The sequence below is a fragment of the Vanacampus margaritifer genome, chromosome 2 (genome assembly GCF_051991255.1).
Source record: "Vanacampus margaritifer isolate UIUO_Vmar chromosome 2, RoL_Vmar_1.0, whole genome shotgun sequence".
Taxonomy (NCBI): Eukaryota; Metazoa; Chordata; class Actinopteri; order Syngnathiformes; family Syngnathidae; genus Vanacampus; species Vanacampus margaritifer.
The window spans coordinates 27,301,971-27,328,351 of NC_135433.1; the positions used below are offsets into that span (position 1 = coordinate 27,301,971).

Sequence of the window (26,381 nt, forward strand, 5' to 3'; positions counted from 1 at the left end):
GCTTTCTGCCTAATGAGCACTCTGGTGGGAAGTGATGCCATAGAAACTTTTTCTTTTTTTTGGTCTGACAGTTGCTTTCATAATGCTTAACTTATTGAGGTGGAATGAAAAGTCGGCAAAAGTTTCCGTATTCAGTTTACATTATTTATTTCTTATGCTTTCACCTGTGTGTGAACCTTTTAGGTGCAGAAGGAACATCCACAAAGGTAAGTGCATACCAATTAAAATATGTGGTATAATACCAACTTCGAGCAAGATGTTGTTTAAAAAAAAAAGATCCAGAAAAGTAGTCATTTTAGACATGATTTTCACAAGACGATAATAAAGATAAAGCTTTGAAGTGATGTTGTTTCACTGCAAAAAGCAAATAATTGTGTTTTTTACACTAAGATGAAATAATGACCTCCATATTTTCCTAATTTAAATACTGTAATTTTTAAAGAGGGTGTTTATATCACAATCTTTTAGACAAACTGTAAACTGTGCACCTTGTACCTATACATATTATCCTGGATTGAATACAGAAAAATACAATACGGCTGTATAAACACTAGGGCTGAGTTTTAATAAATAGAATAATCAATAACAAATCAATTCTCCTTTTCAAGCCCAATATTGATTCATAAAACCATGAGTCGATTATTGAAATATCAAAATTTTTTTCTCATAAATTCTTAAGAAAATAGAATTTTAAAGGCCGATTTTTTTTGTATCCTCAAAATATTTTCTTAGATTAATGAAATACCTCACTTTTTGCACTTGAAGACAATTCTGAATATTTTAAGTTTATATAATAATAATTTATATATATTATAAAATTTGAATTATGAAAAATATTTTCTTACCAACCTTGCTGATGTCAATGTTGGTGCAACACTTAACTGATCACATTTATTTTCTTGAATTACGTCATTGAGACACACCAATAAAGGCATCCAATAATTATCGGTAATAATCTTTGGGGATTTAGTGATGTGTCATTTCCAAAGTCACAAAGCCAGTAAACAGTACACTGAATACATCATGACACCAGAATAAGTAATTATGATGACTTTATAGCTAGCTCATCTTTCTTTATAGACAATGAATATTGGCAAACACGCTGTGAATGACAAAAAGACATAGTTGTCAATATTGACAGAAACATTTACTGTACACAATGTATCTACTTTCCATCAGCCAGTGGCCACCATCAATCTGAGAGAATGACCCACACAAATGGATTAAAAGGAGGACACAGTCCCAAGTGGTGGAAGGAAGAATGAATCTCTGTTCCACATAACAACCTTGTCCTTGTGTGCCTTTCTAATAGAGTCATAAATATATCGAGACGTCAAGCATTCTGTGATGATGGCCGCGCTCTGCTTCAGGGCTGTCATTCATCCACACCAAAGTCTGCAGAGGACAACCATTAGAGTGTCCCAATGCGGACCGATGGATTTACAGAGCTACAACTTTGGGGGAAAAAATCAAGTCCGCCTAAAAAGGAAAAGAAAAAAAATATTTCAGTAGGCCATAGAATAAGCAAAATCATAGATGGATAGAGACCCAGTTGATGTTATGTCTTGTTTTTCTGTCCTTCATGGCCTGTCTGCTCGTTTGTTGTTTGCTTCCACCTGTTCTCGTCAGCCATGTTCCTTTTATCGACCAATCAGCTCCCTCTAGCCACTAGTGGCTTGTCCATGTGTACCTCATTGTCTCGTCAATGTTTTTGTATTTACTTCTCTGCTTTCTTTCAGTCTGTGTTGGTTCATTGCTATTGTTGCTGTCACACGTCAGGTAGCTTTAGTCATGTTTCCTGTAATGGAGTGTTTTGTTTCCTTGTGATTCTTTTAATTTTATCTGTGGGGGACTTGTGAACTTAGTAATTTGTAATTGAAGATATGTGAAAACTAAGGTACAAACATAGTTTTCTTCTTCTTCTTTTGGCTTTTCTCTTCAGGGGTCGCCACAGCAAATCAGTTGCTTCCATCTAACCCTGTCCTTTGCATCCTCTGCTCTCACACCAACTACCTTCATGTCCTCTTTAACTACATCCATAAACCTCTATGGTCTTCCTTTAGACCTTCTGCCTGGCATTTGGAAACTCAGCACCCTTCTGTCAATATACTGACTATCTCTCCTCTGGACATGTCCAAACCATCTCAGTCTGGCCTCTCTGACTTTAACTCCAAAGTGTCTAACATGTGCTGTCCCTCTGATGTACTCATTCCTGATTCTATCCATCCTCGTCACTCCCAAAGAGAACCTCAGCATCTTCATCTCTGCCACCTCCAGGTCTGCCTCCTGTCTTTTTCTCAGTGGCACTGTCTCCAGACCAAACAACATTGCTGGTCTCACCACAGTTTTATAAACTGTTCCTTTCATTTTAGCTGAAACTCCTTCGACCTTCGATTCCTAGCTTCAGGCTCATCACTCTATCTGACACTCTTTTTACCTCAAGGACGTTCCTAAAAAACTCCTCCTTCACGATAACTCCTACTCCATTTCTCTTCCTATCTACACCATGATAGAACAACTTGTACCGTGCTCCTAAACTTCTAGCTTTGCTTCCTTTCCACCTGGTCTCCTGAACACATAGTATGTCCACCTTCCTCCTCTGCATCATGTCAACCAGCTCTCTACCTTTTCCTGTCATCGTTCCAACATTCAAAGTCCCTACTCTCAGTCCTAGACTCTTGGTGTTCCTCTGCTCTTTCTTCCTACAAACATACCTTCCTCCTGTCCTTCGACCAACAGTAGTCCAGTTTCCACCGGCACCCTGTAGGTCGACAGCACCGATGGCGGTCGTTGTTAACCTGGGCCTCGACCGATCCGGTATAGAAGTCATATATTTGATTCGCATGTTTGCTTTGGCCAAAGTTTTATGTTGGATGCCCTTCCTGACACAACCCTCTGTATTTACCGGCACAAGAAGACACTGGCTTGTGCCACCTTGCAGCTACATTAAGGTACAAACATAGTCGCGGAACAAATTAAACTTGTAATTCAAGGTGCCACTGTAGCTACTTTGCAACAATTCCTTTCAGGCTCTTTAAGTAGTTTCCTACTCAGGAGAGCATTGGCGAGCTAACGTCGGCGTTAGCCAGCATCACAGCTATGCACGGGAAGTTGACAGATGGACTCCTTCCCACCATCTTTATTCCTCTTTCATCTTTCCTATTGCAGCCTGTCACTGTGCTTCCCGTCCAGCTGTTGCGGGCAATGAAAGAGCCTTGCAGCTGCCACAAAGTCCTCAAACTGGCAAACTCATGAAACCACGTTCTTGGCTAACTGGGTCAGCGAGGTCAGACTGTTGCATGCTTTGTGCCGATATATACTGTATATGAGATATTATCCTGTGATGGGGGATGTGCCAGGAGTGATTTCTTTCTTTTCTCCTTGATCTGCTCAGAATAAATATTCCAAGGAGCAGTTTTTCACTGCAATGTAGTTACCAGATAAGCATACAGTTAGCCTAGTTCATTCTATGGCTGTGTTGGGAATTACTTCCCATCGACGGTAGTATAGTGCTTAAGCAGAGCTTCTCAACTCTTGTCACCCTGTGGCCTGCATTTGGCTATTGTAGTAAAGTTGCCACCCACTTTTATCAAAGCTAAGAACAATAAAGAACATGTTTAAATGTAGCTTCAGAAAACATGTAAATTGCATTTTCAAACGCCATTTCACATAGGCCTACTACCTAAAGCATATCATGAGCCATAATGGCCATTGCCAATGGCTGAGCTGCTCTGTACAACAGTGCTTTAAGATTTGAAGGGTTTTTTTTAGATACAAGTCTTCTTCTTTTTTTTTTGCTTTGACTTACACACAAAAGTTTAAAGTTTGTTCTTTAAAAGCAAAACTTCCCGCTGTCTCTTGATAGTCCAAGTTGAAGTTGATTGTCAAACAAAACAAAACAACAACAACAACAGAAAAACATGGTGTGTATTAAAAAACACACACACAAAAACACATACCTTTACATTAATAGAGTCCACTTAGCTTAATGCTAACAATGAAAAACGCCACCATTTTGGCATTTTAGCACACCCTTGAGAATGAAGGGGAGCGCCCTGAGATGAGCCTATATGGCAGTGGTCTCAACCACTGGTCCACGGACCACCTATTTGAGCCTATGGTGTGTTGCATGGCTTGTTAGCATTAAGCTGAGCTGACACTTTTTGCCACATTGCATGAATCAAAAACAGAATTAATGTAACATTTATGGCATATGAATAAAAAGCCTTCAGGCAACACGAGGATGCTGAGAGCAAAAACTATAGTGGGCTTTGTAGTTGTGTTTGCTATAGCAGGACTTATGGGGGCAGGTGCCCAGAGGACACTCAAAAAAGCCAACAAAACAAACACAGCTCAGTATAATATCGTGGGACGTCAGGGGAGATTCTCGCCAGGTCTGATGTGACCGTCTCTCCGACCGTTTGATCCCGGCTCAGACAATGCATCAGCTGTTCTGCAGCAAGCATTAAAATTTAAGGCACAAATAAATCTCCAAGTGAGCTCACCTCACAAGCTGTGTCTTGTTTACATCTCTTCGTGTCATTTTTGTTTCTCGTTTAGCCCCTGCCTGTTATTATCAGTCTCCATGATCTCATCCTCGCTCTTGTCTTCTTCGTCTTCTGATCCTCATGCAAGCTCCGCGGCTGCTTTGTTTTCAAGTTCCACACTCTCTTAATGCATCAATTAGTCTGTTTTGACGTTAATGAAATTGAAATAGCAGATAATGGAAGGTTCCGTTGGATAAAACTAATTTTACTACTTCACACTCATCATTAAAACCATATTAAGATAAAATATCAGCACCGTGGGTCAGTTTGACAACAAACGCCTCAAATATTGACCATCTGTGTAATAAAGTACAGTACAACTTACAAAGTCAAATGCCTCAAAAGTAATGTGATTATGTGCATCAAATGTCCAAACAAAACTTACTTACATACTTACATACTGTGAAATTTTGCATAAGAAGCTATAAAACGTTATTCTAAGGCTTTGTTTGTGTGTCGCCACCATTAACTCATTGACTGTGAATTACCCATATTGTCAGATATTTTCAGAACATTTTGGCTGAACTTTGAAGACTCATAGAATATTGTCACCAGTGATAAAAGACACTTCTTTCACCACTAATACATGTGTTTCTCGTTCTTTAGTAATTAGCAGTAGATTTAGAAAAACTTTCCGCTATTTTGGACTGTAGGATACCTTTATCTCCAAACTTGTGTTTGCTAGGTGACCTAACAACAACTGACTTACCACATAAACAATTTCAATCTACACTTGTAGCCCTTACTATCGCAAAAAAAACAATTCTTGTTAACTGGAAAAATAAACAAACTCTTAATATCGACCAATGGTCTAACCTCCTCATAAATCACATTTTAATGGAAAAAATATCTGCCTCAAATAAAAACCAAATATCAAAATTTATAGAAACATGGTCTACGTATATAGAATTTTTCAACCTAATTCTGGTTACTTAATTCTGTCTGTTAGCGAGAGCCACTACATCGTGATAACTTACATTGATGTTTCTGCATTTGGCAATTTATTATTATATTATATTATTAGTATGGGATTTTATTTAATGGGCTTTAGGTGAACTGATGAATACACACACGCTCGCACGCACGCATGTACACACACACGCACATACACATACTCACCCACATACAAAATATATATATATATATATATATATATATATATATATATATATATATATGTGTGTATATGTATATATATGTATATATATTTAAAAAAAAAAAGAGAGAAAAAAACCCATTTTTTTTTATTTAAAAAAAAAAAAAAAGGAGAGCAATGATGATGTCAAATCGAATGAACAATACTGAGCTCTCCTTAAAAAAAAAAAAAAAAAAAGTAATTAGCAGTAGAACATTGGTTAGTTTTGCCCAAAACATCGGTTGTCAACAAAAAGCGGATAATGATTATTTTGTGCAAAGGTGTGTCAAGCAGAACAGGAACTTTGACAGGAATATATCTTAAAATTATAACACAGTAAAAACAGGACAGAAGAAAATGACTTTTATCGGCAAAATATTCATTATTTACAGATATTCAACAACAAAAAATGCTGACTCACTGGTTGTCTCGACTGTGGCTTTTTTACATGGCATTCGCCATCCACTCCATGACCTGTATCATCTTTTCTCACGATCGCGACAAACATGTTCTACTACCTACCAAGACGTACTGTATATACCACACATATACATACTATGTTTGAGCATCACAAATTTGAAATGTTTTTTTTAGAACCAGTCCTTGCTGAAATATTCACCTACTTGTTGTTATTTGAAATACCCTAAGATGCCAGACAATGGTGCCAAGCCCTGTCTAATAGAAAAGTAGTGCTTTGGCACCAACTTGCGGCATCTTAGTCTGTCAAGTGAGAGGAGGGGCTTCAATTTTATAGCACAAAGGAGAATATCTGAGGCTTGCTCTTAATTCAAATGTCTACTCGCAACATTAAGCAAAAAATAAAATAAAAATGGACCACATTCCAAAAATTGTTCTTGTATGTCAAGATGCAAATCTATAGCGCAAGTGAGCAAAGAATACTGTAGCCACGATACACGTAGGAGTGCACACTGACATATAAACACCTTCCCTGGGCATATGGAATTATTGACCTTTGACCCAGGATGGGAGTTTGGGTGTTGCCTTGTAGAAACTTTGAGGGCTTTCTCTTTGACAGAAGCGATCTAGCTCCAAACGTGTGACCTGCCTTCTGTGGGCATGAATACGACACTTATGAATATTCATCAACCGGTGTCCTCCTTAAGGGCCTGCCAGCCTACTTGAGGTGGAGCAAGAACTTGCACACAAGTCAGAAATTGTCGTACAATCTGTGCATCTTGTCAATATTCGCATCAATTATTTTCTTATCCACTACAACCAGCGTCATTCATTTTTAAATGTTAAAGCTGCAAGGACAATTTTCTGTTTGATTCAAGTCGTTTTACTTGTAATATTATACAGGGAATATTAATGACCACCATCGTATGATATTGTAAGATCAAACACAAGAGTTATATAGAATATTTTTGCTTTGGCGAAGATAATGCTCAGTTTTTATCGGCCCTCTCAGAGAGCGGTTCATTTAATTAGGTCTTTAGGTTAGATTGCATCATCATGAGTGTCTTGGGCTAATATTGTGTTTAACACAAATTGTTACATTAGAGTCTAACACAGAATATATAAATACAACCATTCATTAAAAAAAAAATCTGTTTTTTGTGCTATAGATATTTTTGTCCTTAATAGTGTTTCTAATTTATAGATCAATAAAATTAAGGCATAGTAAAAATGCAATAATACACATAATTACACTGTCTGAGTAAACTTCTATACAGTATTGGACTTAATTATAATGTCACATTTACCTCCTTGTTTCTGGATGGCACAAGGGGAATATAATTATGTATTTTTTGCACTGCTAAACCTAGAAAGACCCTTATAATACTTGCACGCACATGAATGTTGTAGGCAGGCACACACGCACGCACACACACACACTTAAAAAAATACATATATATTAAGGGATTGCTCTCATCGCTTTTGAGAGATTACTCCAGCAGGAAGTGAAGAGAAGAACTTTTGGCTTGCTTTTCTAATTAACAAAAAGCTGATAGGGTGCTCTTGGTTGGTTGCTTGACTCATTCGTGCGTGCGTGTGTTTGTGCTAATTTAGATCACACTTATTTTCACCCCGTAAACATAAACTATTTGAAATCACACACAAGCTAACACATACAGTTGTGGACTTGCATTTTTATTAATGATTGGATTAAAAGGGCTGCACTATTATTAGTGAGCAGTTTTGTCTCATACACACTTTTAAATGTTGTGATAGAATATATTTACTTTTCCCCCCGATGAATTTTAAACTGTTATGTAGAGGCTGAAAAACTTTTTTGTAGTAATAATGTGATGAAAGTCTTTTATATTTTTCAGCAGTAAACATGGCCATTATTTTAATACATATATAGAAACAGATTAAAATAAAATACATAGTCAGGGTAATAAAAAGTGCATGCATCTTAAAAGTGTACAATGTGTTTAATTAAATTCGATTTTGGTGTTTTTTGGTACAATGATTCTGTTTATTAAATGCACATTACCTGCCCACCAAAGATATGCTTGTATTCTACCGGGATTGAAAGTGTGTCCTACATCTGGGCCGAGTTTGGACCGGTACCAACTGTTTGACTGTGACAGGATGCGAGATGAGGTTTGGGAGGGGGTGTCACTTTTCAACAAGGGCACTCAGGACAGCCAACTGTTGGGGAGTGCAAGGCAACCGCTGCCAAATTGTGCTTCTTGTGTCCATCTGTCCTCATCCTTTTCAAAACACTTCAAGGACCATAATGATGACAATAAATAACTCTTTATACTGTATATTATCTGTGATGTAAAAAAAAAAAAAAGTAAAAAAAAGAAACCTAACGTAGCATTAAAGGAAAAGCTCTAGGACTCAGATTATGAATGAAAAATCCTTGGCCCAAATGTAAGTGGACTGCAACACAGAAAAGAGCCCCCCCAATGTAATAATTTTCTCTTGGCAGATGTTCAAACCCTCCACAATATTTTGAGGAAATTCGTGCTGTACAGTAAATCTACTGACGAAACCCAACCACCGGCCAATCGCCGGCTGGCAAAACGATAGCGGCACTGTTTGGTTGAGTACACACGGGTATTTTTTCATGATGCACGGGATTTAAACTCAAAGTAATACCACAAAATGCTGGAAAATGATGAAAATACAAAATTAATGACACTTACAAAAAATACATAAAAATACATAAACACAAATTGAGGATTTTACTGTACTTTTTACGTTAAAAAGAAGAAAAAAAACATTATGGCCAAACATTACCGTTTACTCGCAAAGGAAGATCGAAAGGAAAAGATGGTGGTCAATTCATTCATGCGCATTCCCTGTAGTCATGTGACCCCTGCCCGGTCACGGAGGGAAGGAAGTAGGAAGTACGGTCTCACTCGCTTTCGTGTCGGAGCTGCCTCTGGAGGGGATAACAAGTATTTTTAAGCACAAAGCGATTCAGTTATGGAGCCAATATGCCGACGTTCAACGCACGTCCCATACCGTTGCATGAGAAATGGTCGTTGCCCCTAGCAACGAGTAAACGAGCGATATACTGCGCACGTCGTCGTTGAAATCCATCCATCCGCATCATAACACGAGTTATAAGCGCACGCACGCACACCAACACCCAAATGCCCAAACCCGTTCGATGAGGGGAGGTAGATGTTTTTTAAAGTAATATTAACAATTTCGGGCGTCTGTCTTCCGTAAACATCATGAGCACCTCCTACAGAATTGCAGGATCGCGCGAGACGGTACGAGAATTGCGCCTCAATGTGTCCGCGGAAATGCTCCGACAGAGTCAGTCAAGTGGAGCGCTTACGTGAAAATACGGTAAATGTAGTACATGAATGGGGCGTCGGGTAACGACTCTAGTGAATCCAATGTAGAGGAGTAAAAGTAGCGTTTCTTCTTCACACATCTACTTAAATAAAATGTAAAAAGTATTGTGTGGTAAAACTACTCGTAGAAGTATTTTTTCCCCAAAAAAGTTACTCAAGGAAATGTAGTGGAGTAAATGTAACTCGTTACTACCCACCTCTGTATATATATTACCTGGCTGTAAAGCATAAAAAAAAAATGATGACAAAAATGGGTACCTTGGAATGGATTGATTCTAAATTGCAATATGATTGTGCCTTAAAATGTTTGAAATGATGTAAATGATTGAATCCCATTCCATGACCTCTCAAAACGTAAATCATCTTTCTCCATAAGTAATGTGTTTTTAATAGGGAAAATAGAACTCTAAGAATATTTCACTTCATAGAAATATAGTAGTGGTGACATAAAAACAGTTTGTGCATCACAATCAATTTGTTGTGGCTCCTTCTGGTGTGTGTGTGTCGTAGCCACCAGGGGCAATATAATGCATGCAGATAAGTAACTTAGTTTCTGATCGTTCAGACACTAACCCTCACTTCTAACTACTGAAGCTCAAGTGCTGTCATCCCTCATATTGCCTTCCCTCCCTTTAGCTGCATGCTCAAAAGGAGTGGAGATAGAAAGCTCATAGAGGTGCCCAGTAACGCGTCCCCAAGTATTTGTCAGTTATCTCTGTTAGTGTCTAATCTACTTTCTTAGTGAGAACGGCAGCGGGGTCTCTATAAAGTCCAATAAACGTGATGAAATGTGACAGGGGTTCCAGGGTGGCAGCGTGGAACAGCTGCACACCTCTCCAAAAGCTGTAATTACTTTTCATCCTCAGCTCTCCCCGCCTTCTGATTACTTACCTGGGAGAAAATCTAATTGACGCAGCAAATTGGCAAACACACTCGCTGAGGTTCAGCGGCAAGCCAGCGCGTCCTGACAAGATAATTGGGGGAAAATGCGCCTTTAAACTTTCCACCACTGTTTTGGGAGGCGATAAAAGGGCAAGTGCGGTATGGCTCTTTTCAACATGGTGATCATCAAATCACTACAGGGAAATTAAAGACTGTTAATTACAATAACAGATTAACATTTTACTTATATAAAAACCTTCCAGGTGTTTATTAATTTAATTATTCAATTATGGCTATTTTTTTTTATTCATCTTGTTCTGAGAGTATCTATCTTAAAAGATGTCAAATTCATATTCTAAGCAAGGCTATCACTATGGTTAAAACAAGGCTATCTTTATGGTTAAAACATGATTACATGAATTTATTATTTCCAAAGACGAGTACAACATATTTCATTTTCAAGCAAGGTCAAGAACACACCATGCTGCACCTGGAGGGATTCACTAGTAATTTTACATGATTGACTGATGTTTTATAGCCAAACAGTCAAATAGCACCGCTAACTGACCGCATGGCAGGCTTTCTCTTTTTATTTTATTTTATTGTGGCCTTCCTCATTCATTGCATGAATAACAGCGTCATCTTTTCTCTTGATCGCAACATTCACTGTCTAACGACGTCACACATACTCATGTATACAATATACATATTCTTACTTGTTCAGTTCCAGTGTGAGTTGCCAAAACTTCTCTGACCTTCATTGTGTTAGAATTTCTCTCCCTCATAATCATCATGAAGAATTACCACCTCATTTCAATCTTTAACTCAAAAGATGTGCTGATCTCAAATCCAAGGTGATGCAACGTTGCCGTGTACTTGGATCTGTGTCGTTACAGCTGCTTACAAACCTGAGTTTTACAGACAAGCTGGACGAGTTCCACTTCCACGGCCTACCCCATTAAAACACATATAATGTCGAATATGTTCGTCAGTGGCAGTAAATGGTTGGATTTCATTTGACGAATCTAAACATACATGGCAGTGAATGAGTTAATAAAACCAGTTTATTATACATTTTTTTTACTCACTTTTATTATGTTTTCAAATTTATAATTTACAATAGAATGCTACTAAGTAGTGATTTGAGAGGGACCCAGAACTGATTAATGGTATTTTAATTAATTTAAATGAGGAAAATTGATTTTATATAAAAGTAAATTGAGCTATGATATTGGTCACACATCAAATTAAACACGTAAATGAAGTGCAACTTTATAAGAACTCTGTAGTACAACCACTTCCCAAGGTTCCACTTTTCTCACAAACTGGAACTGTAAGCACAAAAAGTTCAGATGAACATAAACGGAGAAAGAAAATTTATGTCCCAACATCTGTCATCTCGCATCACAGCTGTTACATCAACGTCTTGGAGCGTTTGACCCTTGCTGCTCCCTCTGTCCCACTGACTGCACAGTAGCCCTGAAGGGAGAAGAAGAGGTCAGTTTGGCTACTGCAGAGGTCTTGTCTCTCCCTTCCTCCATTCCTTCTTTCTCTCCCTTCATCCTAAAATGTAGTAAGAGCCACAGCGGGCCGGCCGCTCTGGGCAGTTACCCAGCAGAGAGGCAGCCAGTGGAAAAGAAAGAAAATAAGATAAGAGACAGGACGCCCTGATGTGAGCACAAGACAGATGACGTTTACTCAAGGAAAGAACAAGTTGGGCTACAGAGGCAGAAAGTTAAAAAAGAGCTGAAGAGACGGAGGTGACAACCAGAATCTACCCCCCCCACCCCCAAAAAAAAAAAGAGTAGGAAAAAACAGTAAAGGACTTCAGCTCACATAGAGCAACCCTACAGGCCATCATGGACCAGTCCTCCAAATGTCAGCACCACCCTGAGAGGGCAGCAAGACCCCCTATGGGATCACTGGAAAAACTGATACCAACTGACACAAAAGAGCCCAGTTGGGACTTGTGCACATCCTCTCGCACTCGACTTCCACGACCTCACAAGTTGTGTTGCCATGACTGAATATCGACCCTTATCTACATGGGTCAGAGTCACAATAAATCACAGGCAATGTCTTCATCTATAGACCATTTCACCATGACATCATACAAACCTCCGGGTAGCACAAAACAGACCCTTACATGTTATTTGACCGAGGCAGAGCGACTGAGAAAACAGGGCCAATGGCTTGAATGATAGACAACCCTTTGATCTATTATTATGTCTTCTTGAATGGTAACTTTTTGAATTCTTGCGTTCAGACAACTATTTCTTAGGTAATGAGAATTTCTCTTACCTGGCTAACAGTTTTTACTGTTGCTTCTGACAAAGGCCCAAGTTAACTTACCTTTCGTCAGAAGCATCAGCCGAAACTGTTTATACATACCTGTGAGAAAAGTCCCTCCACAAACTCGATGATCGAGATTTGTTTCCCAGTCTGTCCCTTTAGAAGTGGCCAGTGTAATGGGACAACAGTTTTGACAGACCTTCAAGATGCTGCATGTCTCCATGTTGAATTATCTGACCTCTTTGATAGGTAATGAAGTCATAAAAATTGATACTATAAATGAAGTAATTTGTCTTGAAGTATTTGTTTCAGGTTGTTTCAATCAGAATAAGTAATGTTTTCTACAACACATCTCTTTTAGAGGTGGGACTGTCCGGATGCACGTTTTGCTAATCAATGATGGGAAACATAAAAAAAGCTGACTATACACCAACCAAAGTGGATTTTTGTCCATCACGGGAATCGTCAGTACCAACGACCTATCAGTCCGTCACTGACGGACTGCTGTATCACGGACGACTGTATGCAAGCACTACTTTAGTGCTTAATTTGTGTATTTTACATCAAGCATGTTGTTGAATAGCTAAGGGGTCCTATCTATTAGGCTGTGCGTGGCAATTATGATAGTCTGCTCTTACTGCGGTGATATTAGTGAGAAAGGAAGCGAATAGGAATATAACAGACAATATCTCTGCCACCCGGAAGTAGCCTGGCTCTGATTATTTTCAAACATTACAACAATGACTTGAAGCTCTTGAAGGCTGAAGAAACAAATCACATCCCAGTTAAGAGTGCTGTCAAGAAGAGAGATGAGTTGTAGAAACCGAGATTCAAAAGAAGAGACACAAAAAATAGAAATCAAAGACAGCAAGAACAAAGCATCCTCTCCCCGCCCACCGTGAAAGACTGAGGGAGGAATTAAAGCCAGAGGGAGAAGGACAAACAAAAGTAGGCGAATAGGAAAGAGCAGTCTGATTAATTGAGACAGAGTCAACTGACCGCAAGTCATTAAGCTGCCATTGGGTTGAGCGCCAGTCACTAAACATTCTCCTCACCAGCTTTCTGGTCTCGCACTCTGAGCCTCTTATCATCCCTGCATCACATCACTGCTTCTTTCACACACTTGCTGATACCAGGGCGTAATTCCTCCCTGACAGGATGCTTTACTCGGAGAGCGTTTGGCTTCATTAGGTATCCCCCTCGTAGGGTTATCGTCTGGGATGGCTGCTCTTAAGTGCGGAATGACGAATGACAAGACTGGGAGAAATGGAACACTGTAGGCTAGAGAGGTAGATTTGATCTTGTTAGTGTTTGGGATATGCACTGGAAGTAGTCTAGTCTCTGTTGTAGTTCGCTGCTGCACTGGTTAGTTTTAGCGTGAAAGTGTCTTATTAAGAATTTCCTGTCTCCATTTTTGATAAATGTTGGGCCTGAATTAATTGTGCCCTTTTCTGGTTGTGCCCTTTTCTGGTAAATGTCAAGTGAAATGCATACCTGCAAATGCATTCCTGCATTTCTAAAGACTTAACAACATAATCTGATAGATATAATATGCATCCATCCGCCCATTTGGAAATTCAGTGTAGTCTATTTTAACTCATTTGCTCCCCAAAACGCATAAATACCTTCTATTTTAAATGGTCTAAGTGTCCCAAAGACATATTTATACATTTTTTAATAATAAAATAAAATAAAATAAAATTATGCTAGAGCATTTAGAAGGCTTTGGTCCAGCCTCTGAACTGCAGAAAACGGTTAAAGCAATGGTAGTTATTACAAAAAACGTCCAGCTGGTGGCAACAGAGTAGAAGAGATCAACCAGGGCCATGTTGCAAACAAACTCATTTACCCACAGTTCTAAACAGATTTGTGAATAATGATGAAACTTAGCTATATTCTAATACTAATTGCTGCAAAACGGAAACAGATACAAATATACATTTTTTTTCCTGATGAAAGAAAAGACTCTAATCTTTCTTTTGGTAGGACATCAACTACTTTTACTTTTTTTTTTTTTTTACTTTTTTTTTTTTTTTACTTTTATACTTTTTTTCCCTAATAGGAGGTTACATGTTTTTGTAGCAATAAAACACAATATTCTGTGGGCCTTGCAAGTCAAAATCTAGTCAAACAGCCGGGAGCGAAGGGGATTGCTACAGTGAAAATGGCTGGGAGTAAATGAAGAGTTAATAAGCAAGGCTCGGTTTAGGACCAAAAACAATGAAATCTCAACAGTCCTTACTGAGTTTTTGTGTTAGGCCAGGGCTCACTGTTAATATCAGTCTGACAGGATGGTGTGCAGACAGTGTGTAGTATTAGCTCATGAACACCTAATTTAGTCAATTTGAATATCCTTCACTCACAGGCGAGGAGCTACGCTACATGGAGATGAGCAGCTCATTGAAAAAACTTCACTTTGATGAAAGCCAAAAGCACTCGGTGTCAGGGCCAGGTCAAGCACATTTAAACATCTTCATTCTGCACGTGCACAAGATATATACCAACTAAAATGCCCAGTTTTCCCAATTTTATGTCATGAATTGTTAATTTAGGATCATAATTATCTTGCTAATCATTTTTTTAATGGACTACTTTGGACATAAGTTTTTGACTTAAAATAAACAGTCTGGGTCAAGTTGGGTTCATTAGAGAGATTTGTTATGAATATGAATGAAAAAAGAGCTCAGTGCATCTTTAGAAATCATTCAGGAGTCCGGGCCTATAGCTTTATTATTATGAGGGGCAGTTCAAGGGAAGTCCGGGCTAACCTTCATGATAAGCTCTATCAAACAAGGAAGTTTTAAGCCTTCACTTAAATGCCTTGCAGGCCGCTTGACTGGATCTAGTAGATTGTTTCAATGGAGATGCCTCCTGTTTTACTTTCAGAAACACTATGCTAGTGTTCTTGTTCTTGTCTTGTAGTAAGGAACTAAGAGTTTGTTAAAGGTTCCCCTTGTTAATGGATGTATCTTAAAGATAACATTTACAAAGTACATGCAGTGAATAAACTGTAAAGTGAATAAAAGTGGTAAACAGCAATGCTCATTTCCTGAAACCTAAAAGTGTCCGTCACACTATATTTAGTATTTTTCTGACAGTTGAAGCCCTTAAGTTTTCATGATTGTCCATTCTCTCTTCTTATGGAGGTTAACAGGACTAATTAACTGACCAGTCACCGGATACATCGGAAGTGCATCACAGGGCTGGTGCACGTTTATTGCAAAACCTAAGAAATGCAGTTCATACGGGTGTATTTTCCTATACAGGGCATACCGAATGGTACTCAAAAACCATGTACCGTCCCATCCCTAGTTAAGGGGGATTTTTGCTCGGAAAATAGTTCAGTCTGTTGTTAAACTGCTTGTTAAACTTGGTAAAATATTAAACCTGTGTTGATCACATTTTGTATATGACAGACATTTACTTTTACCTTACTTTTGGGAAGGAGACTCACAAGTGTTGGTCATCTCGGACACATGATAAAAGTCAAACGCACACACTCATTTTTTCCAGGTCATGTGTGGGGTCTTTTAGGTTTTAGGAAGAATGTTAAAAGTCAGTATGTGTGTACCTGTACCCTGGTTAAGCAATAGCTAACATTAACATGTCAACTTCAATAGTTTAAATCCTTAGCAACCCTAACAAGCCTGTCTGCATCACACCAAAACGTAAATGCTCTCACCTTTTCCCACAGTAGCAAATGAAACCACAGAACCTGTTAATGCAACACCTGACTTGTCTCTTGAGTGCTTTTAGCACACCTCCCCACACTCGCACCTCCTACTTACACACCCACACTACAACAGGTAACGACTCTCTCTCGTCTCGTGTTATCGTCTTATGGAAAATGTTACACAGAGCCCAGAATGAGTTCTAACCAATCGTATTGTATACTAAGCTTTACCATGCTTGTGTGTGTCCTTCTTCTTTGTGCTCCCCACCTGCTGAGATCCACTTAAGCAGTGATGACACATCAATCTCAGTTCCGCCATCGCTGACTTCCGCTGTCATCCCCTTGCATCAAATCAGCCATTTGATAAGCAGCCTCATGCGCTGCTTATGGGTCACTGGCTTGTGAGTACACAACTTTCATGACAGCCCTTCACTGTTGATTTTATAAGTCTCATGTAACAAGAGAACAAAGTTACAAATGTAAATGGTGACAAGCTAATCTCATGGGAAAAGGTACATTTTCCAACATCCAACATCCATCCAGTGACATCTCTGCATTTGGGCGCCAGTGGGGCCGGACCCCACCAGGTGGCGCTGTTGAGCACCATGCAGGCTCATAATTGGTCTTTCCAATAGCTAATAATATATATTATTTTATTTGATCTAGAATAATAATATTCAAATAAATACCAATTATGTTTGTAAGGTAATTTTGTTATAAACATAACATGCATAATACAAAGCCAAGTTCAATGGTCTAACTTTCTAAACAGGAGAGGCCTGGCCCCATGAGCGCGTGTTGAAGTGGATGATCCACTCAAATCGCAGTGCGCATGTCCCAAGCTGCTCTCCATAGACAGCCATGGGCCACATCAACTGGGGCCATCATCCAATTGAAATACAGGACTGATGTCCCGTGACGTCAAGACCCAATCAACATACGCTCAGTTCGATTTCGTCCATCCCGACCGCCAGGTGGCGGTGCTGAAAACAGCACACTGTTGTTTTGCCGGATTGCAGTTTACAGCAGTAAGCTAGATTGTTTTTTATCGGGAGCAAAAAGACTACGTAATGGACTATATGCCACGGAGGAGGCAGAACTTCCGACTTCTGGGTTTTCACCCAACAAATTTGTTTCCGTTTTGCGACGTGGGGGCCGCATCCCAGTACTTGCGCTTCCACTTTTGTGCCCCTCGGTTGCGCGTTCCCGTCGACGGGTGCGAGGCTGCGAGTGTGTAGTGTCTGTCTCAGTGTCCGAAGCATTTCAGATAGCCGAGACGCCCTACTGCCGATGAGTGGGAGCACGCGATTTGGGGGGGGGGGGGGGGGGGGCGCAGGGGTGAGGGTGCGAGTGTTGGAACGCGGCCAGCAGTGGCCGGAAACTGCGCTGATGTGTAAAACCCGGAAGTTTGAAGTCCGTGGCATCTACCACATAGCAAACCAACAATATGAATGAAGTAGATTCGTTGATGACGTCATCGCTCAAGAGAGAGAGGCAGGGCTGCAGAAACAGAGGGGGCAAAATACTGCAGCTGTCTCGTTATGAAGGAAGCTTGTGGCTCAAGAGAAGGTGAGATTTTGCCACCTTATAGCAGCACTGCTTGTGGACAGCACACTTTTCAGTGATTTCAGCCAAACGTTTCCATGTGTTGGATTTGAAGCAGCAAAGAAAATCTGGACAATTGTGTCATGTTTGGTTTCTGTTTTTGGTTGTGGGTTTCCCCTTGGTCTGGTTGAGTGTAATTCTGCCGTTCCTCGTGTCAACCAATCCGTTTCCTCAGCCACTTGTGTCTTGCCCCAGGTGTGTCTTGTTGTGTCGTTAGTGTGTGTATATATAGTCTCCTGTCTCCCCTCTGTCTGGGTTGGATCATTGTTGCTGTCACCACTCTAGCGTTTTGTTGTTACTTTGAGTTTTGTCTTTTCAGAACTCTGTTGGTTTTGTTTATTTAGAGTTTTACCCTGTAGCCCTGTTAGTGTTTTTGTTAAATACATCGTTTTCAGTATAACATGCATCCCTGCCGTGGTTCTCCTGCCTCCCTCCATTTGGGTCCTCAAACCACATTATGACAAATTGGAAATAAAGTTAAGCTAGAAACTGAGCTGAATGAAGAGCACTGGTGAGTAGCATAGGGCTGCTCGATTATCGAAAAAATAATAATCCCAATTAGTTTGGTAATAATTGAAATCAAAATTATTTAAACTTTTATTTTATTTTATACAAAACAAGATTTTTAAACCTTTAAAGATACTAAGACAAATAAAATTATTTGAAACACTACAATTATGTAAGTTCCTTTTGGAGCAAACAAAATGTATTAAATTAGTAATTTTAAAATAAAAAAAAGAGGTACAAATATATACATTTAAACAACTCAAAATGAGCATTAATAATCTTCTATTTTTGTTTATGATTATGCCAATTTTGTAATTGTGGGGTGTAATAATTGAAATTGTAATTGGATTTTGATTACGGTAATTGCACAGCCCTATCTTGAACCATTCGAAGGTTTTATTCATAGCCTTAATTTTTAACGCAATAAATAAATGGTAGGCTACTTGATTTATATTGCGATTTCCCACCGGATTGTGATCTTGAATTGAATCAGAATTTATTGTGTAGGCTTTGCTGCTTGTGTATGTAAAGTGACCACTTTTGTGCCCCACTCAACTTTTCATGCCAGATAGGCCCCTGCATCCATCCATTTTCTAATACGATTATCCTGTTCAAGGGTTATGGAGTGGAACTGTATCCTATTCCCAGCTGCACAAATGTCAGCTATGTGAACCCCTACATTTCCACTAGCTAGAATAGATTTGGTAAAGGCCTAAATACACCAATCCGACGTCGGCTAAATGTGACCGAAGTCTACCCCCTGTGGTGTCGGCCCAGACGTTGGCACGTCGCGTAGAAAAATGACGTAAATACACACAGCATCGACCCAGACTCTTATGTACCTTCAGCGCATGTGGGAGAAGTAATCCCCTCCATATAATCGGCAGCGGTAGTCATCATTCCTAAAGGCAACCGGAAACCTCTTCACGAGGGCGGGATATAAAAATGTAAACAATGCATACCGGTTACTTTTACTAATTACAAACAGTTGCTATACTTCTCAAGTATAAAAGTAAATCCTACCGGCTATATCCAGTCGCGTCCCCATGTCATGCCATAGTTTGGCTTTCATACCTTTGTCGGCATACCCTTTAACGGTAATATCATACAATGCCGATCTCTCTTGAACCAAAGAGAGTCATCTTCCTAATCTTCTGTCCAGACAGACATTGTACGTTCAAATATGGCGGTTACATGGTGACGATGCGCATAATGAGCGGGGAAAAAAAATGGTCCAGGATTTCCATCAGCACTGTTTATCCGTGGTTGTCACTTCCTCTTTTTGCCCCGCACGCTGATTCGCTAACTAACAGCCAATCACAGTGATCAAATGCCCCGACGCCGATTCAACATGGCGAATTTTCTGAAAACGCCCAACGATCCAACATTACGACAGTAATTTATACACTGATCAGACGGTGCATGCCATCGGCCCAACGCATATGTGTGTGTTTTTACAATGAATGCACCAAAGCCTGGCATGACCTCGTTTTTGTTGTAGTGGGTATGCGTGTCATGTATGTGTTACTATGCCGTGTAGTTGCGTTCCAGCGTGCTCTCTCCATGTGTCCGCTTTTCGTCCTCGGTTGCACCTCAGCTGGGGATCTAGTTACTGGCTAATGGCCCTCCCCCAGCCCAACTCTCCACTGGGGGACAATGTGACCCAGCTATGCCCCGCCGTGACTGTGAGTCACACTCTCTATGTACATCCAAAGTGTGGGGGTGTAGAGGATGGCACAGTGCGAGCCATGGATGACATTTACTTTGCCTTTCCAGTGCAGCTTTGTCTTTTTAGCTTGCACAGATACATTTTCATAATGAACTGACACTTTCACGCATACTCCCTTATGCATGAAAGTGTCTGTTCTTGGACTTACTCCCAGTATGTTGAGTCATGGCTTCAATATTTGAATGCATTCATCATCAGAAACAGTTTATATGAATCACTTATTTATAATATCCATGTGTTTTGTGCTCTTTTTCAGTAATTTCTAGCTTCTGTGCACTTTATATTATGGCAGTACATAACGTATGGGATAAAATATCTTTTGTGTTGTCATGTACTACAACTACTGTTCATGTAGAGTACATGTGCTACAAAGCAAGCTATGATTTACATGTCTTGTATGGATGGTGCTTACTTGCTTACTCTAAACATAATCTATGAATATAGCGATAACTTTTTTAGCGTTAAATTTGTTTTGCGACCATGCAGTAATTAAAAAACACTTGTATCTATAAATATATTTCACTTTTAGATGAATGGAAATACCATTAATCCATTAGTTTCCCTAAAATATGTTGGTATTTTTTTTTTTTTTAAGAAGGGCATGATATACTGTACACAGAGACGATCTCTACTGTTTGGTAAGGCAGAAATATTAGTCCTTCTCCACAGGGGATAAAGAATACATGACATGAGCCTATACATGACATGTGTTGTTCTACCGTCCGTGTTCAAATATCCATTGGTGCTATTCATTAGCTCGTCTATGAAATTTCCTATTATGCGTTAGCATTAAAGGATCTTTGTTCACTTTTTTACTCGCGACTGCCACCTCTGGCCCAAAGCATAACTGCAACATCTTTTGTCAGGCTCGTTCATGGTGCGCATGCGAGTACGTGCACCATCTTAAAGCGACAGCCACGGTTGACAAATGAAGACATAACTTCAAATGAGGTAAGAAAAACTCCGCCCCTCCCCTCCCCAAAGAAACTGTGGAGTGCGTGGGTCCGCACACTTTACTATAAATTGAAGATAAAAGCTGATAAGTGCAGTCAGAGTAAAGCATTGTGGGCACTTCGTACTTATCTGTGCATTGGTGGAGCATGCATGATGTAGAAAAAGCTTTAATATTACCCTTTTAAATGGCACAATACACCTTTAAGCTAGCGAAATTGAAAGCCAAGTTATGTGTTTTACGCACAGAATGGGTAATTGACTTTTTTATGTTTACTTTGACAGTAAACTTCAACTGGGAGTGTTTTTTGCTTGCAAGTCAAAGTAAAAAAATGTTTTTAAATCATTCAAACAGTGACTCATACAGTAACTCAGGGCACTACTGTAGTTATCATAATACAATAGAAATACAATTAAAAAGCACATTGTTGTTGCAGGATAAAAAAAAAAAGATTATAATTGTCACTTTACCTTACAGCGCGGCATGCACTTGACTTGTCTCTTTTCAAGCTCTAGGTTAAACTTGTAAACGCACTTAACTCAATTGCTTCCCAAAACGTATAAATATGTTCTATTTTAAATGTTTTAAGTGTCCCAAAGACTTATTTATAAGTTTTTAATGTTGTTTTTTTATGCTATAGCATACATAAGGCTTTGATGCAGCCTCTCAACTGAAAGAACAGTTGAAGAAATGGTAATTACACAGCAGATGTCAGCAGAGCAAAAGCGATCAACCAGGGCCATGGCGAAAAAAAGCTCTTTTAGTCACATTTCTAAATAGATTTGTGAATAATGATGAAACTAAGCTATATTCTTATGCTAATTGTTGCAAAATGGAAACAGAAAGAAATATACTTTTAGAGACTCTAATCTTTACTTTGGTAGGTTTTTATAGCAATAGAACCCAATATTCTGTGGGCCTTGCAAAAATCTGTCAAAATCAAGTGAAACAGCTGGGAGTGAAGGGCATTGCTTCAGGAAAAATGGCTGCGAGTGAATGAGTTAATGGACCCTAAGCACTCCAAATTTCCACATTTGGGGTACGATGGCATGCTAACTTCCGGGCACTAGGCTAATGTATAGAGATAACGTTGTCAACATCTGTTAGCTAGAATAATGGAAAGTTACTGTGAATGGTTACCTTTCTAATCGCTCCAGTTATTCAAGTGTCAGCAAAGCAATCAAAGCACCATATCTTTATTTAATGAGCCATTTGCTGTTTTGCAGTACGTGCAGGTCTATGTATACGTACATACTAGACTAGAAAACTTTTATTGTCACTGTACATCCAGATGCAGTTATGAAAAAGATACATATCAATAAAGGAGATGATGAAATTGGCTTTTCCCTGTCAAATGTCACCACAGAAAATCACTCGCATGATATGTTTGGATAGAGGGGGAGAGGAGGAGAGAATGACTGCTGCTTCATGACGGGGGCGGCCAAACGCATTACCTCGCTCGCCAGGTCAAGGACAGAGAGATGGACGGACTGAGCTTCAACCGTCGCCAATTCGTTGTTGTCATGGTGAACGTATAAACTTTTCATCTCCTTTGTATCACTGGCTCACTGGTAAAAGTGTTCAAATAAAAAGATGAGTAGAATTGCTGAATGTAAAGCTGGCACTGAGCTGGCTGGTGAAGCTATCCCTTTGTCTTTAAAAAGTCACAGCTTTGGAATTTCCACCTTGAAAAGCACCAGCTCCGATCTATTGAATATATATATTGCACAAAACCAAGTTATCACACTCCAGAGGGTGACACAGTAGCTTGAAATTAGCGGAAGCGAAAACTCAGTGTTCATGAATATGGTCCATTAGCTAATTAACTCAATGTTCCATTGTGATATTAAAAATATATATTTTTTAAAACCTCCTCCAGAGGTTATAATTAACATCCCACTATATCTGATTTACACCAGCTTCTTTTTTCTTTCAATCATTGGATGAAGCGTATTCCAGTACCTGTCGTGTATACTTGTGGTACACCTACCCTACGTAAACAAGCTCAGTAAATATTAATGCTAGATTAGAAGTCAGGTCCAAAATAAGTCAGCAGCGTTAGACAGAGATGAAAACACACACACAAGATGTGAGCTTTCTTTTTTTCTTGCCTTTCTCGCTTGGTCCTTGTTTGATTGCTTCAATCTTTTATGCAACCAATCCAAGAAATGATGCCCTTCAGGACATTAATATTTGTTGACCTTGAGTTGCAGAATCAGAGGCCTTGTGCACACATATTGCATACATGCATGTGTAGGAACAAAAATAGTACTGCGGCAAAGTGGACACTGTGAGTTACTTGTGAACTGCTATTTGCACTATATACATGTATGTGTATATTTAATTTAGTTCTGTCCATCCATTAGACACCATGTCAAACACAAGATATCACAATCACATTCACACCAACATGCACTGTTGTTTTCTGGCCTGTGCAAAAGCCCCAAAATAATACTAAAAATAATAAACCATTTTATTTGTGTTTTTTTAAGTACGTAAAATGGGTTTCTATTGTGTCATCCATGACTTGGCATTAATTTTTTGTTTGTATGGGAGTTTGTTTGTGGAGTCGCCCTCTGATTCATTTTCAAAGCTCAAGTCAATAAACTTGAGGTCAATTATTTCCCAGGAATGTTTAGGTTGCTTTAACATCATAAACATCCACTACACTGTTGGTGCAGTTTGCTGCGAGTCCTAACTTACGTGCATCTACTGTACTTTATCCTGTTTGTTAGTAGTCCGTTCATGATTTTTGCGACTGATTTAATTACTAACAGAACAAACAGACAATAAACATACAGTGCGATACGGTAAGAGAACCATGTGCCTCCGCAGCTCAACACTGCCTGAATGAGCTTCTTACTCATGGACACAACATACATCAGCATAAAGGAAGAATAGCATCATACATTGTGTAGGACATATCCTTTGGCCTGTAACCCATAAATACACAGTTCAATTTTATTCTATGATGAATCTGCTCTACTGTCATCAAAATGGCATCGCCAAGGCCTAGATAGATCCCAGGCGTATAAATTGTACTGTGCTTCGAGGGGGAAGTGCGTTGAAAAGGGACACTTTGTAAGATTCTGGCGATGTCATGACATCATGTTGCAACATTATTACTTTTTTTATTTTTATTTTTTACAGTTACCTTTGTAACCAAGCAACTGACGTGAAAAATGATGGATGAGTCATGCAGTTTGTTCTTTGATGGGTTTGAATCAGGTGATAAACGAAGCTGTTAAAAAGAGCACAATAGTGATGTTACGATTGTGTTGTTGTCACTCGGCTTCAGCTCTGACAGCCAAGTGTCAGTTGAACCCCTTGTTCTGGCAATAGCATGCCTCATTGAATCACTGAAGCTGTACTTAATAGCCGCGGATGGTCCGTATGCTTTATGAATGGGAAGAGGATAATGCGTATAAACCTCAACTTCCTGGGGTGGGGATCAACATGCAACTGATTCCTGCACTCTAGCTAGCATGCACTAATCCAGCATGGTCTAGCTGCTCTTTGTATAAAATCCTTTGCATTTACAAATATATTCAAATATTCCTCTCATCTTTTTTTTATCCAAGACAGTGCAATGTATTCACAAGACCTTTGGCAGGTCGAATGTATAAACTGCATCATTAAAATCCCAGTACCCATTGCAATGAATGAATGGTGTCGTTTGTATTCAAGCGTCAAAGTGCGGTCCCCCCTCAAAGGGCTGCACACAGCAGTCACCTCTCCTTCATTTAGTTATTAGAAAGATAAGAAGCACAAAGGAAGAAATATGTGATTAAAAAAACAGTAACCTGCGGGGATCAGCACTTTCATGAAGTATGGACGTGGAATTTTAACCACTTCACTTTCCCTGCTAACAAGACATGAATGTTGACTGAAGAATTTATTTACAGAATAAAATACTTAGCTCTCCATTACCACCAACATCAAAATAATGTAGAAAGCCCAAGTGTTCAGCAAAAAACAGTCAGCGCTTTATTTCCATTGTAAACCGCTGTAACATTATGCTTAGTTTGAACTTCAGCACTGAACTACATTCACAAAAGAAAAAAAAAGAAAAAAATGTTTGAAAACAAACATATCAAAATGATTACATGCAAATGTATTGTACTTCAAGGTATTAGAGAGGATTCTGCGCTGAAGGAGTAGCCCAGCTGTGTGTGGTTCACTCAGTAGTGTGTCACGTGTAAAAACGCCATCCTACCCCCTGCTTTTTACGCAGGAAACGCCTTCTCTTGAAAACGTATTTTAAAAAGATTAACAATTTATTTTTTACATTACTCACTGTTTATACATAAGCTACGCGACATAGGCTACTTGAAAAACATTCACTGTGTAAGTAGGAAAAGTTAGCGTCAATAAACAAACCGTTGAGCTGCATTGTGTCATTATACAACTTTACAACATGTTTAACAACCTTCATACAGTATAGTTCTTCAAAAACCTGAAGTTACCTGTCTAGCAGAAACTTAGCGACCAAAACATCCGTCTTCAGACCTCTCTGCTGCTTTAGCGCATGCTATCACTGAAAACACTCGCCCAAAATTACTTTTATTTGGCTTCGCTCTTTCAGTCCTTGTCTCCTCCGTTCAGCAACCTCAAAAACAGTCTTTCTGTTACGGCTCGGTTGTCCTGACCTGTATCCTTCTGTCATTGTTGGTTAACTTTGAACATACACGCGAGGAGCTAGCTACAATAGGAAGAAGCTACGCCGCGGCTGCGCTGTTAAACACTGTTACGCTAGAGGCCTACGCAAGCTATGTACTCGGGGCACATACGCAAGAAGTGTGATTGACAAGCCAGGAGCCAATAACGAAGCGATTAGCTAGAATCTAACATTCCCCGCCAAGTCCACAGTTTATGAATTATATATATATACATACACATACATATATATATATATATATATATATATATATACATACACATACACATACAGGCTTCGGGAGTAACGGAATACATGTACCGCCGTTACATAATCAGATTGCAAAAAAAAAAGTATTCTATTACAGTTACAGGAAAAAACATGTAATCAGTTTACAGGTACATTTATTAAAAAGGGATTACAATTACGATGAGAGATAGGGCGAGAGAGGTAGAGCGAGAGAGCGTGTGCACTCTTACGATACGCTCAAAAAGGAAATGCAAGCATATCTATGTGCGGTCTGATAACAATCTCGCGACAAATATTTAATTCTCTGTGCAATATTGCGGCACCTTCATCATAGGGTCTTTCTCAAAAGTACATGCCATCTTCGCTAC

General features: G+C 39.3%; 2 long non-coding RNA genes across 2 annotated transcripts; one reads left to right on the forward strand and one right to left on the reverse strand.

The window, feature by feature from the left end:
* Positions 1–1,220: 1,220 nt before the first annotated feature.
* On the reverse strand, positions 1,221–19,523 carry LOC144045055 (uncharacterized). Its single transcript, XR_013291416.1, has 3 exons — positions 19,450–19,523; positions 8,899–9,043; positions 1,221–1,479 (listed from the first exon to the last, which is right to left on the reverse strand). It is a non-coding gene; the product is annotated as an uncharacterized LOC144045055 (long non-coding RNA).
* Positions 18,195–22,692, forward strand: LOC144045054 (uncharacterized). Its single transcript, XR_013291415.1, has 3 exons — positions 18,195–18,430; positions 21,022–21,106; positions 22,503–22,692. It is a non-coding gene; the product is annotated as an uncharacterized LOC144045054 (long non-coding RNA).
* Positions 22,693–26,381: the final 3,689 nt, after the last annotated feature.